We start from the raw sequence: 13,552 nt of genomic DNA on the forward strand, positions 1-13,552 counted from the left end.
CAAGGCTGAAAACTCAGCTTTTGAAAGTGAAATGTTTGTTCATCGGGGCCAGAGCAGGGTTGTCCTCTGAGCGCATCACTTAGTCACGAGGAATCCGACAGCTCAAGGCAGAGTGTGGATCGCCGGCTCCCGAAAACAGCAGTCAGCCCTTCTTTCTCCTCCTGTGTGACAGCAGTGGGCAGCTGAAAGAGGGAAGAATGTGGGATTCAGTCATCAAACCCAGTTCTGAGTCCTGGTTCCACAGCTTGGGTACTGATGGCAATCTTGGCAAAGTTGTCTCTCTACTCTGAACTTTCCTCCTCTGTACTGTGGGCTTCTGAGGACTAAGTGGCATCATGTGGGCACAGAGAGAAGCTTTGTAAAATGTAAAACCACTATACAAATGTGACCTTTGGTTGTGTATGACAGCAGTCCCCAACCTTTTTGCCACCAGGGATTGGTTTCATGGAAGACGATTTTTCCATGGACCGGGGGTGGGGCGGGGGTGTGCTTGGGGATGGTTTTGGAACTATTCCACCTGAGATCATGAGGCAGTAGATGGACCGCGCAACCTAGATCCCTCACATGCACGGTTCGCCAATAGGGTTGAAGCTCCTATGAGAATCTAACGTTGCCGCTGATGTGACAGGCAGAGCTCAGGCGGTAATGCTCGGTCACCACCCTGCTCACCTCTTGCTGTACAGCCGGGTTCCTAGCAGGCCATGGACTGGCATCCACTCCGCAGCTCAAGGGTTAGGGAACCCTGGTGTATGACATGTTGCTTTCTCTTCTTAGCTTAGAAAAATAAAGATATGTATAATCTTGGCTGGCAAAGGGACAATTTAAGAACTCAAGTTAAAAATTGATATTGGCTGGGTGTGGTGGTTCACGCCTATAATCAGGCGATCACGAGGTGAGGAGTTCGAGATCAGCCTGACCAACATGGTGAAACCCCGTCTCTACTAAAAATACAAAAATTAGCCAGGCGTGGTGGTGTGCGCCTGTAATCTGAGCTACTCAGGAGGCTGAGGCAGGAGAATCCCTTGAACCTGGGAGGCAGAGGTTGCAGTGAGCCGAGATCGCGCCATTGCACTCCAGCCTGGGCAACAAGAGCGAAACTCCGTCTCAAAGAAAAAAGAAAAAAATCTTGGGAGATGGAAATAATTGTCAGTTCTAATACTAATTCAATGGTTAATAATATAGACTTTTTAACTGAGAAGCAATATAGTTTGTTGCAGTGGTTCTCAAAGTATCATCTGAGGATTCCTGACAAGGGGGTACCTGAAACCCTTTCAGGGGGTTCATGAACCGCAAGTCTATGTGAAAGTTTTTCTTTATATTCAACCAAAGCAGCATATCTAATGAAGACACCGACTTAAGAATCCAGTGTCTTCTATTAAGTCAGATGTAAAAGACATTAGCAAAAATACAAAAACAATGCTAGTCTCACATTTTTTTGTTTAAAAAAATAATTTTAATAAAAATATGCTCATAAGTGATGGGTTTTTATTCTTTTCAGTCATTTTTTTAAATTTCTGGGCTTTTTTTGTGTGTGGGGGGGGGGCGGGATTTGAGACATGGTCTTGCTCTGTCCCCAAGGCTGGAGTGCAGTGGTGAGATGACAGCTCACTGCAGCCCCAACCTGCTGAGTTCAAGTGATCTTCCAGCCTCAGCCTCCTAAGTAGCTGGGATTACATGCGTGCACCACCATACCCGGCTAATTTTTTTTTTTTTTTTTTTGAAAGTCTCGCTCTTGTCGCCCAGGCTGGAGTGCAGTGGCACCATCTTAGCTCACTGCAACCTCCTTCTCTCGGGTTCAAGCGATTCTCCTGCCTCAGCCTCCCGAGGAGCTGGGATTACAGGTGCATGCCACCACGCCTGGCTAATTTTTGTATTTTTATTAGCAACGAGGTTTCGCCATGTTGGCCAGGCTAGCCTCAAACTCCTGACCTCAATCCACTCGCCTCGGCTTCCCAAAGTGCTGGGATTACAGGTGTGAGCAACCCCGCCAGGCCCCACAGTGAGCTAATTTTTAAATTTTGTGTAGGGTCTTGGCCAGGCATGGTAGCTCACACCTGTAATCCCAACACTTTGGGAGGTCAAGGATTGCTTGACTCCAAGAGTTCAAGACCAGCCTGGGCAACATGGTGAAACCCCATCTCCAAAAAATAGAAAAATTAGCTGTGCGTGGGGGCATGTACCTGTAGTCCCAGCTGCTGGGGAGGCTGAGGCAGGAAGGTTGCTTGTGCCCAGAAGGTGGAGGTTGCCGTGAGCTGAGATCCTGTCACTACACTCCAGCCTGGGCAACAAAGGGAGACACTGTCTCAAAGAGAGTCTCACTATGTTCCCCAGGCTAATTTCTCAGTTCCGGTTTCCACTATGGTAAATATTTGTAGATAAAACCCACATAAAACTCTTTGGAGTCCTCAGTTTTTAATATCATAGAAGGGTCCTGATACTAAAAAGTTTGAAAACCTTTATTTAGCTTAGTCATTAAGAACTTCGGCCAGGCGCAGTGGCTCACGCCTGTAATCCCAGCACTTTGGGAGGCCGAGGCGGGTGGATCACAAGGTCAGGAGATCGAGACCATCCTGGCCAACATGGTGAAACCCCGTCTCTACTAAAATACAAAAAATTAGCCGGGCATGGTGGTAGTCCCAGCTACTTGGGAGGCTGAGGCAGGGGAATCGCTTGAACCCGGGAGGTGGAGATTGCACTGAGCCGAGATCGCACCACTGCACTCCAGCCTGGAGACAGAGTGAGACTCTGTCTAAAAAAAAAAAAAAAAACTTCAAAGTCTAACCTGGAACAAAACTGGCTCCCCCACTAAACCCACTAAACTACCACAGTACCTATTATGTAGCAAGCACTCAAATGGAGGCAGCTGCTACTGTTCCTATTTGTATCATTTTGGGACTACCATCCTCAGCAGAAATTCCTTCTTTTAAACCCTTTCCAGGCAGCATTCAGACTGCATAAATACTTTCATTAATGAAGAACACATTGCTTTTTGCACAGATGACACATTACATATTTGCAGAATTCTGCTTGGGTTTTGATCAGAATTCTTTGTGTAAAGTACAGAAATCCAGCTTCTGCTTGGGCAAAAGGGAAATTTCTTGGAGGGCTATAGAGGTCTGCAATGCAACAGAAGAAAGGGCTGGAGACGCAGCTGGATCTAAGACTGAAGAGAACCAGGGAATCCATGCGGCTGGGATTCTCACTGCTTCTCTTTTTTATTTTTTTTATTTTTATTTTTGGAGACAGAGTTTTGCTCTGTCACCCAGGCTGGAGTCCAGTGGCGTGATCTCAGCTCACTGCAACCTGCACCTCCCAGGTTCAAGTGATTCTCCTGCCTCAACCTCCCGTGTGCCACCACGCCCGGCTAATTTTTGTATTTTTAGTAGAGGCGGGGTTTCGCCATGTTAGCCGGGCTGTTCTCGAACTCCTGACCTCAGGCGATCTGCCCGTCTCGGCCTCACAAAGTGCTGGGATTACAGGCGTGAGCCACCGCACCCGGCCCTCACTTCTTCTCTTTCACAGAGACCAGCTTCAGACATGACAGGAAAACTGTGGATGCCAAAGACTCTGCCACCTTTCCCACAGCTTCTGCCACAGGCAAGGGACCAACTCCAAGTTCTTTCCTTAAAAAATGAATTGGCTGGGCGCGGTGGCTCACGCCTGTAATCCCAACACTTTGGGAGGCCAAGGCGAGAGGATCGCTTGAGCCCAGGAGTTTGAGACCAGCCTGGCAAATATGGCGAAACCTCGTCTCTACTAAAAAATATAAAAATTAGCTGGACGTGGTGGTGCTCACCTATAGGTTGCAGTAAGCCAAGATCACGCCACTGCACTCCAGCCTGGGCGACAGAGCAAGACTCTGTCTCAGGAAAAAAAAAAAAAAAAAAAAAGAAAAGAAAGAAAAAGGAAAAAAAAAAGGCAGGGCATGGTGGCTCACACCTGTAATGCCAGCACTTTTGGAGGCCAAGACGGGTGGATCACTTGAGGTCAGGGGCTCGAGACCAGCCTGGCCAACATGGTGAAATCCTGTCTCTACTAAAAATACAAAAAAAAAAATCAGCCGGGCGTGGTGGTGAGCAACTATAGTCCCAGCTACTCGGGAGACTGAGGCAACGAGAATCGCTTGAGCCCAAGAAGTGGAGGTTGCAGTGAGCCGAGATTGCGCCACTGCACTCCAGCCTGGGCGACAGAGCGAGGCTCTGTCTCAAAAAAAAAAAAAAGAAGGAAAAAAAAAAAGAAAGTCAATGAATAATAGAGCATGACAATAATAACAATACCAAATAATTATTAAGCTCCTAGACTCATATATTAAAAAACACGCAGACACAAATTATTTCAAAGTGAACCATAACTGTTGCAGGGGTCAGGACAAATACTTATGTCTATATCATTAGTTTAATACTGTCTCCCAGTGGACCACAAGATCCTGACCAGATAATTGGCTTGAAAGACACGAAAGAAGTCAAAGTCAGGGCCACTCATTTGTTCATTCCTTCATTCGTTTATTCAGCCAGTATTTATTAGGGCACCATGTTGAGTGCTGGAGATTCACAGGTGAACAGGACAGACAAGGCTTTTGCTCTGCTGGAGCCTCAGAACCAGGAGGGTAGACAGGCTGTAAAGAAGTAATCACATATGTGACTAATGTTTTAGATAGTGCTAAGTGTCATGTAGACAGTGAAGAGGGTTGAGGTGTCATAGAGTAAAACTGTGTGGCTACTTCTAACAGAGGGGCAGGGAAGTCCTCTTTGGGGATATGACAGGCAAGTTGTGAGACTTGATGAAGACAGTCATCTGAGATAGGTGGGGAGTCACAGGCCAAGTCCCCGGGGCAGACGATGACTTGCTCCAGTGTGGTTGGAGCTCTGTGAACACAGGAGGGAGCGTCATTTTCACAGAGGAAGGCCGGGGCTAGTTCACCTGGAGACGTGTTGGCCTCGGTAAGAAGTTTCTGTTGTTGTTGAGGCAGAGTCTGGCTCTGTCGCCCAGGAGGCTGAAGTGCAGTGGCACGACCATGGCTCACTGCAACCTCCACCTTCCAGGTTCAAGCGATTCTCCTGCCTCAGCCTCCCTAGCAGCTGGAATTACAGGCATGCGCAACCATGCCTGGCTGATTTTTGTATTTTTAGTAGAGACAGGGTTTTGCTATGTTGGTCAGGCTGGTCTCGAACTCCTGACCTCAGGAGGAGGTCCACCTGCCTCAGCCTCCCAAAGTGCCAGGATTGCAGGTGTGTTCCACCTTGCCCGGCCTATTCATTGACTTTCAATGATGTGCCAGGCACAAGAGAAAACTGCACCATCCACGTATTCATCACAAAAATAGAGCCTGTGGGCCAGGCACAGTGGTTCACACCTGTAATTCCAGCACTTTGGGAGGCCAAGGCGGGTGGATCACTGCAGGTCAGGAGTTTGAGACCAGCCTGGCCAACATGGTGAAACCCTGTCTCTACTAAAAATATAAAAATTAGCCAGGCGTGGTGGCGGCAGGCGCCTGTAATCCCAGCTACTCAGGAGGCTGAGGCAGAAGAATCGCTTGAACCCAGGAGGCGGAGCTTGCAGTGAGCCGAGATGGCGCCACTGCACTCTGGCCTGGGCAAGAGAGCAAGACTCCATCTCAAAAAACAAAAAACAACAAAAATAGAGCCTGTAAAATTAATTCTGTTATTGCCCCGATGCTGCACATCAGGAAACTGATACCCAGAGAACTAAGTGACTCGTTTAAGTTCCCGTCATAGGAAATGGCAGAGGTAGAATTTTTTTTTCTTTTTTTTTTTTTTTTTTGAGACCGAGTCTTGCTCTGTCACCCAGGCTGGAGTGCAGTGGCACAATCTCAGCTCACTGCAAGCTCTGCCTCCTAGGTTCACACCATTCTCCTGCCTCAGCCTCCCGGGTAGCTGGGACTACAGGCACCCGACACCATGCCCGGCTAATTTAATTTTTTGTATTTTTAGTAGAGACGGGGTTTCACCGTGTTAGCCAGGATGGTCTCGATCTCCTGACCTCGTGATCCACCCACCTTGGCCTCTCAAAGTGCTGGGATTACAGGTGTGAGACACTGTGCCCAGCCGGCAGAGGCAGAATTTGAATCGGGGTCTGCCTGACTCCAAGGCTGGTGTCCTCATCCTTGGCCCACAGTTGATACCAAGCCCTGTCCCCTTACCCACCCAGAGGATTTGCTTACCCTCTCTTGGTCTTTGGTGATGATGGTTTTACCTCACCCTACCCTTTGCAGAGGGCTGCCCACCCTGCAGTATCATCATTCATGATTCAGAGTAGACAAGCTTTTTATTTTTTATGCAATATATATATTTATTTATTTGAGACAGAGTCTCGCTCTGTTGCCCAGGCTGGAGTGCAGTGATCTCGGCTCCCTGCAACCTCCGCCTCCCGGGTTCAAGCAATTCTCCTGCCTCAGTCTCCCTGGAGCTAGGATTACAGGCATGCACCACGACACCCAACTAATTTTTGTATTTTTAGTAGAGATGGGGTTTCACCATGTTGGTCAGGCTGGTTTCGAACTCCTGACCTCAGGTGATCCTCCCACCTCGGCCTCCCAAAGTGCTGGGGTTACAGGCGTGAGGCATCAGGACCGGACTAATTTTTGTATTTTTTAGTAGAGATGGGGTTTCGCAGTGTTGGCCAGGCTGGTCTTGAACGCCTGACCTCAGGTGATCTGCCTACCTCAGCCTCCCAAATTGCTGGGATTACAGGCGTGAGCCACCGCACCTGGCTGCTTGGTTTTTTTTTTGTTTTTTTTTACCTTTTGGCTGTCACAAACAATGTCGCAATAAACACAATGTATACAAATGTCTCTAGGAGACCCTGCTTTCAGTTCTTTTGGGTATATATCGAGAAGTAGAATTGTTGGGTCATACAGTAAATTCTATGTTTAGCTTTTTTAGTAATTGCCAAATTTTTCCACAGGTATACTATTTTACATTCCCACCAGCAATGCACTTCAATTTTTCCAAATTTGTATTAGTCTACTAAGGCTGTTCTAACAAAATACCATAGATTGGGCAGCTTCAACAACAGAAATTTATTTTCTATTCTGTTCTGGAGGCCGGAAGTTCAAGATCAAGGTGCCAGTAAATTCAGTTTCTGATGAGGGCTCTCTTCCTGGCTTGTAGACGGCTGCCTTCCTGCTGCATCCTGGCATGGCCTTTGGAGAGAGAGAGAGCTCTGGGTGATAGCCCAGGGCTCATCTGGTTGTCCCTGCAGAAGTGTTCGCTGCTTCTCAGCACCCACAGCAGATTTTTGTTGCTGCTTCTCTTTTCTTCTAGTGCCACTGTCTAAATTTAGATTCCCCTAAAGAAGAGCCTGAGATGAGAACTTGGTAGCTTATTTTGGAGTTGATTCCAGGAAGCACAGCACGGGAGAGGGAATGAGAGACAGGGGAGTGAGGAAAGCCACTGAGCAGGTCACCTCTGCAGGCAACTGGGCTCAGTCCCCCGCCGGGCCCACTGAGGGGTCGTGCAGAGCACAGCACAGCACTGCACGCCCAGGGATGGGAAGCCCGGACTCTTCTTTCTCTTCTTCTAAGACACCAGTCCTATTGGAATCGGTCCCCAACTTTTACCTCAGTTAAGCTTAATTATCTCCAAAAGACGTTATCTCCAAATACAGTCATACTAGGAGTTAGGGCTTCAACATATGAATTTGCAGGGAGGGGTACAATTCAGTCCACAGCGACATCCTTGCCAACACTTGTCATTTTACAAATTTTGATAATAGCCATCCTGGGGAATAAGAACTATTTGTGGTTTTGATGCTGTTGAGCATCTTTTCATGGCTTCTTTCTTAGCCATTTTTGGTTTTTGTTTTGTTTTGTTTTTTGAGACAGAGTCTTTTTTTTTTTTTTTTTTGAGTCGGAGTCTCACTCTGTCGCCAGGCTGGAGTGCAGTGGCACGATCTCGGCTTACTGCAACCTCCGCCTCCCAGGTTCATGCCATTCTCCTGCCTCAGCGTCCCGAGTAGCTGGGACCACAGGCGCCCGCCACCACACCCAGCTAATTTTTGTATTTTTAGTAGAGACGGGGTTTCACCGTGTTGGCCAGGATGGTCTCGATCTCTTGACCTTGTGATTTGCCCACTCGGCCTCCCAAAGTGCTGGGATTATAGGCGTGAACCACCGCGCCTGACCAAGTCAGAGTCTTATTCTGTTGCTCAAGCTGGAGTGCAGTGGTGAGATCTGGGCTCACTGTCACCTCTGCCTCCCAGGTTCAAGCAATTCTCCTGCCTCAGCCTCCCGAGTAGCTAGGATTACAGGCGTCCACCACCATGCCTGGCTAAATTTTGTAATTTTAGTAGAGACAGGGTTTCACCATGTTGGCCAGGCTGGCCTCGACCTCCTGACCTCAAGTGAGCTGCCCACCTCAGTCTCCCAAAGTGCTGGAATTACAGGCATGAGCCACCATGCCTGGCCCCTTTGCCATTTTTTAATTGGGTTGGTTTTTGGGGTTTTTGTTTTTTGGGTGGTTTTTTGGTGGTGGTGAGTTGTTGGAACTTTTTATATAATGTGGATATTAAATCGTTACCAGATATATGATTTGCAAAAATTTGCTTCCATTCTGTGGGTTGCCTTTTCACTCTCTTGATAGTATCCCAGCTGGACGTGGTGGCTTACACTTGTAATCCCAGCACTTTAGGAGGCCAAGACAGGAGGTTCGCTTGAGCCCAGGAGTTTGAGACCAGCCTGAGCAAGGTGGTGAAACCCCGTCTCTACAAAAAAATTCAAAAATTAGCCAGGCATGGTGCCACATCACATGCCTGTAGACCCAGCTACTCAGGAGGCTGAGGTGGGAGGATAGCTTGCTTGAGCCTGGGAGGTGAAGGCTGCAGTGAGCCGAGATCACACCACTGCGCTCCAGCCTGGGCAATAGAGGGAAACTCTGTCTCAAACAAACAAAAAAACAACAACAACAACAAAACCCATAATATCCTTTGATACACAAAAGTTTTTAACTTTGATGAATTGCAATCTATTTGTTTTTTCTTTTGGTGTCACATTTAATAAATTGTTGTCAAATCCAACATCATGAATATTTGCCCCTATATTTTCATCTAAGAGTTTTCGTGGTTTTAGTTCTTAGATGTAGGTCTTTCATCCTATTTTTTTTGAGATGGAGTCTCACTCTGTCACTCTAGGCTGGAGTGCAGTGGCACGATCATGGCCACTGCAACCTCCGCCTCCCAGGTTCAAGCGATTCTCTTGCCTCAGCCTCCTGAATAGCTGGGGCTACAGGCATGTGCCACCATGCCCGGCTAATTATTGTATTTTTAGTAGAGACGGGGTTTTGTCATGTTGGTCAGGATGGTCTCGAATTCCTGACCTCCCAAATTACTGGGATTACAGGCATAAGTCACCATGCCTGGCCTACTTCCTACTTTGTTTTTGTTGTTGCTGTTGTTTTTTGTTTGTTTTGTTTTTGTTTTTGTTTTTGAGACAGAGTCTCCCTCTCTCCCCCAGGCTGGAGTGCAGTGGCGCAATTTCAGCTCACTGCAACCTCCATCTCCCGGGTTGAAGCGATTCTTCCGCCTCTGCCTCCTGAGTAGCTGGGACTGCAGGCATGTGCCACCAATCCTGGCTTTTTTTTTTTTTTTTTGAGATGGAGTTTCGCTCTTGTTTCCCAGGCTGGAGCACAATGGCACGGCCTTGGTTCAGTGCAACCTCTGCCTCCCGGGTTCAGGCGATTCTCCCGCCTCAGCCTCCTGGGTAGCTGGGATTACAGGCATGTGCCACCACACCCAGCTAATTTTGTATTTTTAGTAAAGACAGGGTTTTACCATGTTGGTCAGGCTGGTCTCGAACTCCTGACCTCAGGTGATCCGCCCATCTCGGCCTCCCAAAGTGCTGGGATTACAGGTGTGAGCCACCGCGCCTGGCCTACTTTGTTTTTTAAGATATTACCTCCCTTGCAAGTTGTCAAGAGAATGAGAGTTGAAAGTGAAGTGCCTGCCACAGAGCTGGACACATAGTAGGTGCCTAACAAACAGCAGCTCTCCATAGGAGAAGGCTGGTTCAGTCCCTTCAGGTTGAAAGGACCAGAGACTTCTCGGGTTCCCTCAAGCACACTGGTAGCACAGCAGGTTCACAGGAAATCCTCCCTGTCTGTGCAATCTGGCCTGGGAGACTGGAATGTCGCTCAGTAGGCCGCAGGTCTCCATCTGGTTGTCCCTGCAGAAGTGTCCGCTGCTTCTCAGCACCCACAGCAGATTTTTGTTGCTGCTTCTCTTTTCTTCTAGTGCCACTGTCTAAATTTAGATTCCCCTGAAGAAGAGCCTGAGACGAGAACTTGGTAGCTTATTTTGGAGTTGATTCCAGGAAGCACAGCGCGGGAGAGGGAATGAGAGACAGGGGAGTGAGGAAAGACACTGAGCAGGTCACCTCTGCGGACAACTGGGCTCAGTCCCCCGCCGGGCCCGCTGGGGAGACGTGCAGAGGACAGCACAGCACTGCACGCCCAGGGATGGGAAGCCCAGGTACTGAGCCAGGCCCTGGAGGTGTTAAATCCGTGGCCCTTCTGGGTTACCCTGCACAAAAGGCTGAGCAAGTGTTCACTGCTCCAGAAAAAAACCCCTCAGGCTGAGAAGCAGAGAGATGGGGGTACTGAAGTGAAGCTTGTGTGTGCAGGGAACCACCGCCTACACCTGCAGGTGGACTAAGAAGCCCCAAGGGGATACAGCGCAGGGGACCAACAGCTCCTGCAACCACCACGGCCTCTCCGCCGCCTTACTCCTGCGTACTCCTGCATGCTTAAAGCTTCTACTGCCTCAACTTCTACGTTTAGCTGTCATCTCTGTGGATCTCTGGGTTTCTGTGTCTCTGCTGCACAAATCTCCACGTAAGCCTTGCGTTTCATCTGTCCACAAGAAACAGGTGATTGGGCAGGACTGTCCACGCTAGCCCAGCTCACAGGGCACTGACCTCCAGAGATGGCTGCCCTTGCCACAGTCACCTGATCCTCTTTCAGTCCATGTGTCTGAAGTCCGAGGAATAGAGCATAGCAACTTGTTCATAAAAACAATTTGTGGGCCAGGAGCAGTGGCTCACGCCTGTAATCCCAGCACTTTGGGAGGCCAAGGTGGGTGGATCATTTGAGGTCAGGAGTTTGAGACCAGCCTGGCCAACATGGCGAAATCCCGTCTCTACTGAAAATACAAAAAATAGCTGGGCATGGTGACGGGCGCCTGTAGTCCCAGGTACTCAGGAGGCTGGGGTGGGAGAATCGCTTGAACCTGGGAGATGGAAGTTACAGTGAGCCAAGATCATGCCATTGCACTCCAGCCTGGGCGACAGAGCGAGACTCTGTCTCAAAAAGAAAAAAAGAAAAAAAAAGTCTGACACCTTCTCTAGTCGGGGCTGTGGAGTGGCAGCACCCAGGGTCTCCTGGATGGCTGATCTGTAGTAAGTACTGTTACCCCCTTTACAAATGAGAGTATGGGGCTCAGAGTGTTGGAGAGACTGTGCCCGGAGGCCGATTTGGACCTGAGTGCAGTCTCCTGACTCCAAACCTCATGTTCTTTCCACTGAATGACTTTACCTCTTACGCAGGGAACAAACTCTCCAAGTGTTGAGTATTATGAAATCTTCCTATTTGGAGCTGGGTGCGGTAGCTCACGCCTGTAATCCCAGCTCTTTGGGAGGCTGAGGCGGGCGGATCACCTGAGGTCGGGAGTTCGAGACCAGCCTGACCAACATGGTGAAACCCCATCTCTACTAAAAATACAAAAATTAGCCATGCGTGGTGGCCGGCGCCTGTAGTCCCAGCTACAGGGGAGGCTGAGGCAGGAGAATTGCTTGAACCTGGGAGGCAGAGGTTTCAGTGAGCCGAGATCGCGCCACTGCACTCCAGCCTGGGCAACAGACGAAGACTCCATCTAAAAAAAAAAAAAAGAAAGAAGAAGAAATCTTCCTATTTGGGGTGTGGGTGTGGGAGTCATCTCCCGATAGAAAGGGATCTGCCCAGGGAACCTCAGGCTTTCCAGGGCTCTGGGTTCCTGGGTGGCAGCACCTGCGTGGATGTTCACTAAAGCCGGAATAAATCAACCTGTAGCTCTCGAGTCAGATGAAATACAACCTTTTCCTGCCGGGCGCAGTGGCTCATGCCTGTAATCCCAGCACTTTGGGAGGCCGAGGTGGGCGGATCACGAGGTCAGGAAATCGAGACCATCCTGGCTAACACGGTGAAACCCCGTCTCTACTAAAAATACAAAAAAATTAGCCGCGCATGGTGGCGGGTGCCCGTAGTCCCAGCTACTCGGGAGGCTGAGGCAGGAGAATGGCGTGAACCCGGGAGGCGGAGCTTGCAGTGAGCCGAGATCGCGCCATTGCACTCCAGCCTGAGTAACAGAGCGAGACTCCGTCTCAAAAAAATAATAATAATAAATAAATAAATACAACTTTTATGAAATTCTAGTGGAGGCGAGTCATAGTAGACATCAAAGATTTCAGAAAATTTTGTGGGAGAAAAGCATTAGACTGAAAAGAATTCTATGTATTCCCTTAAATATTTCTGGGAACTGGGGTGAGCTATTGGTACCAGTCAGGTTCCTGGTGGCAAACAGAAGAGACCAACTGGCTAGCTTGTGCAGGAAGGGGATTTATTGGGAGACCATCAGACAGCTCAGCAAATGGCAGGAAGGGTTGGACAAGGGATTACACACCTGTGATCCCATCTCCTTGGGAGGCCAAGGTAGGAGGATTGCTTCAGCACAGGTGTTCGAGACCAGCCTGGGAAACATGGTGAAACCCCATCTCTACAAAAAATACAAAGATTAGCCAGGTGTGGTGGCACATGCCTGTAGTTCCAGCTACTTGGGAGACTGAGGTGGGAGGATCACCTGAGCCCAAGGAGGTCAAGGTTGCAGTAAGCCATGATCACGTCACTGCACTCCAGCCTAGGTGACAGAGCAAGATCCTGTCTCAAAAACAAACAAAATGAACAAATGGCAGGAAGGCTAGAGAAGAAACTTAGAAAAAAAAAAGGCCAAACCAAGAGGGACAATAAGGCAGCAGAGACCAAACCACAGGAGCTGTCGGCCGACACCACCACTCCTGGACACTCATCATGGCCTGCAAGCACGTGGCCCCTGTGACACTCACTGCCCACCACTGGCCCCTAATCCCACCCTCTATATAGGAGCCTCTCAGATTGACCCAGTCTGTGTCACATGCCCACGCCGGCTGCCCAGGGTGGGTGGCAGGAGGTGATGCCTGATCGGCTTCTCAACTTGTCACTTCCAAACCTCTGCAGGAACTCAGAGGCTCCGCTCGGTGAAACCCTCTATTCTCTAGCCACTGGCCCTATTTCTTTTTTTCTTTTCTTTTCTTTCTTTTTTTTTTTTTTTTTTTTTTGAGATGGAGTCTTACTCTGTCACCCAGGCTGGAGTGCAATGGCGTGATCTTGGCTCACTGCAACCTCCGCCACCCGGATTCAAGCAATTCTCCTGCCTCAGCCTCCCAAGTGTCTGGGATTACAAGCAAGTGCCACCACGCCCGGCTAAATTTTGTATTTTTAGTAGAGATGGGATTTCACCATGTTGGCCAAAC

Source organism: Pan paniscus, chromosome 23, assembly GCF_029289425.2.
Source record: "Pan paniscus chromosome 23, NHGRI_mPanPan1-v2.0_pri, whole genome shotgun sequence".
Lineage (NCBI taxonomy): Eukaryota > Metazoa > Chordata > Mammalia > Primates > Hominidae > Pan > Pan paniscus.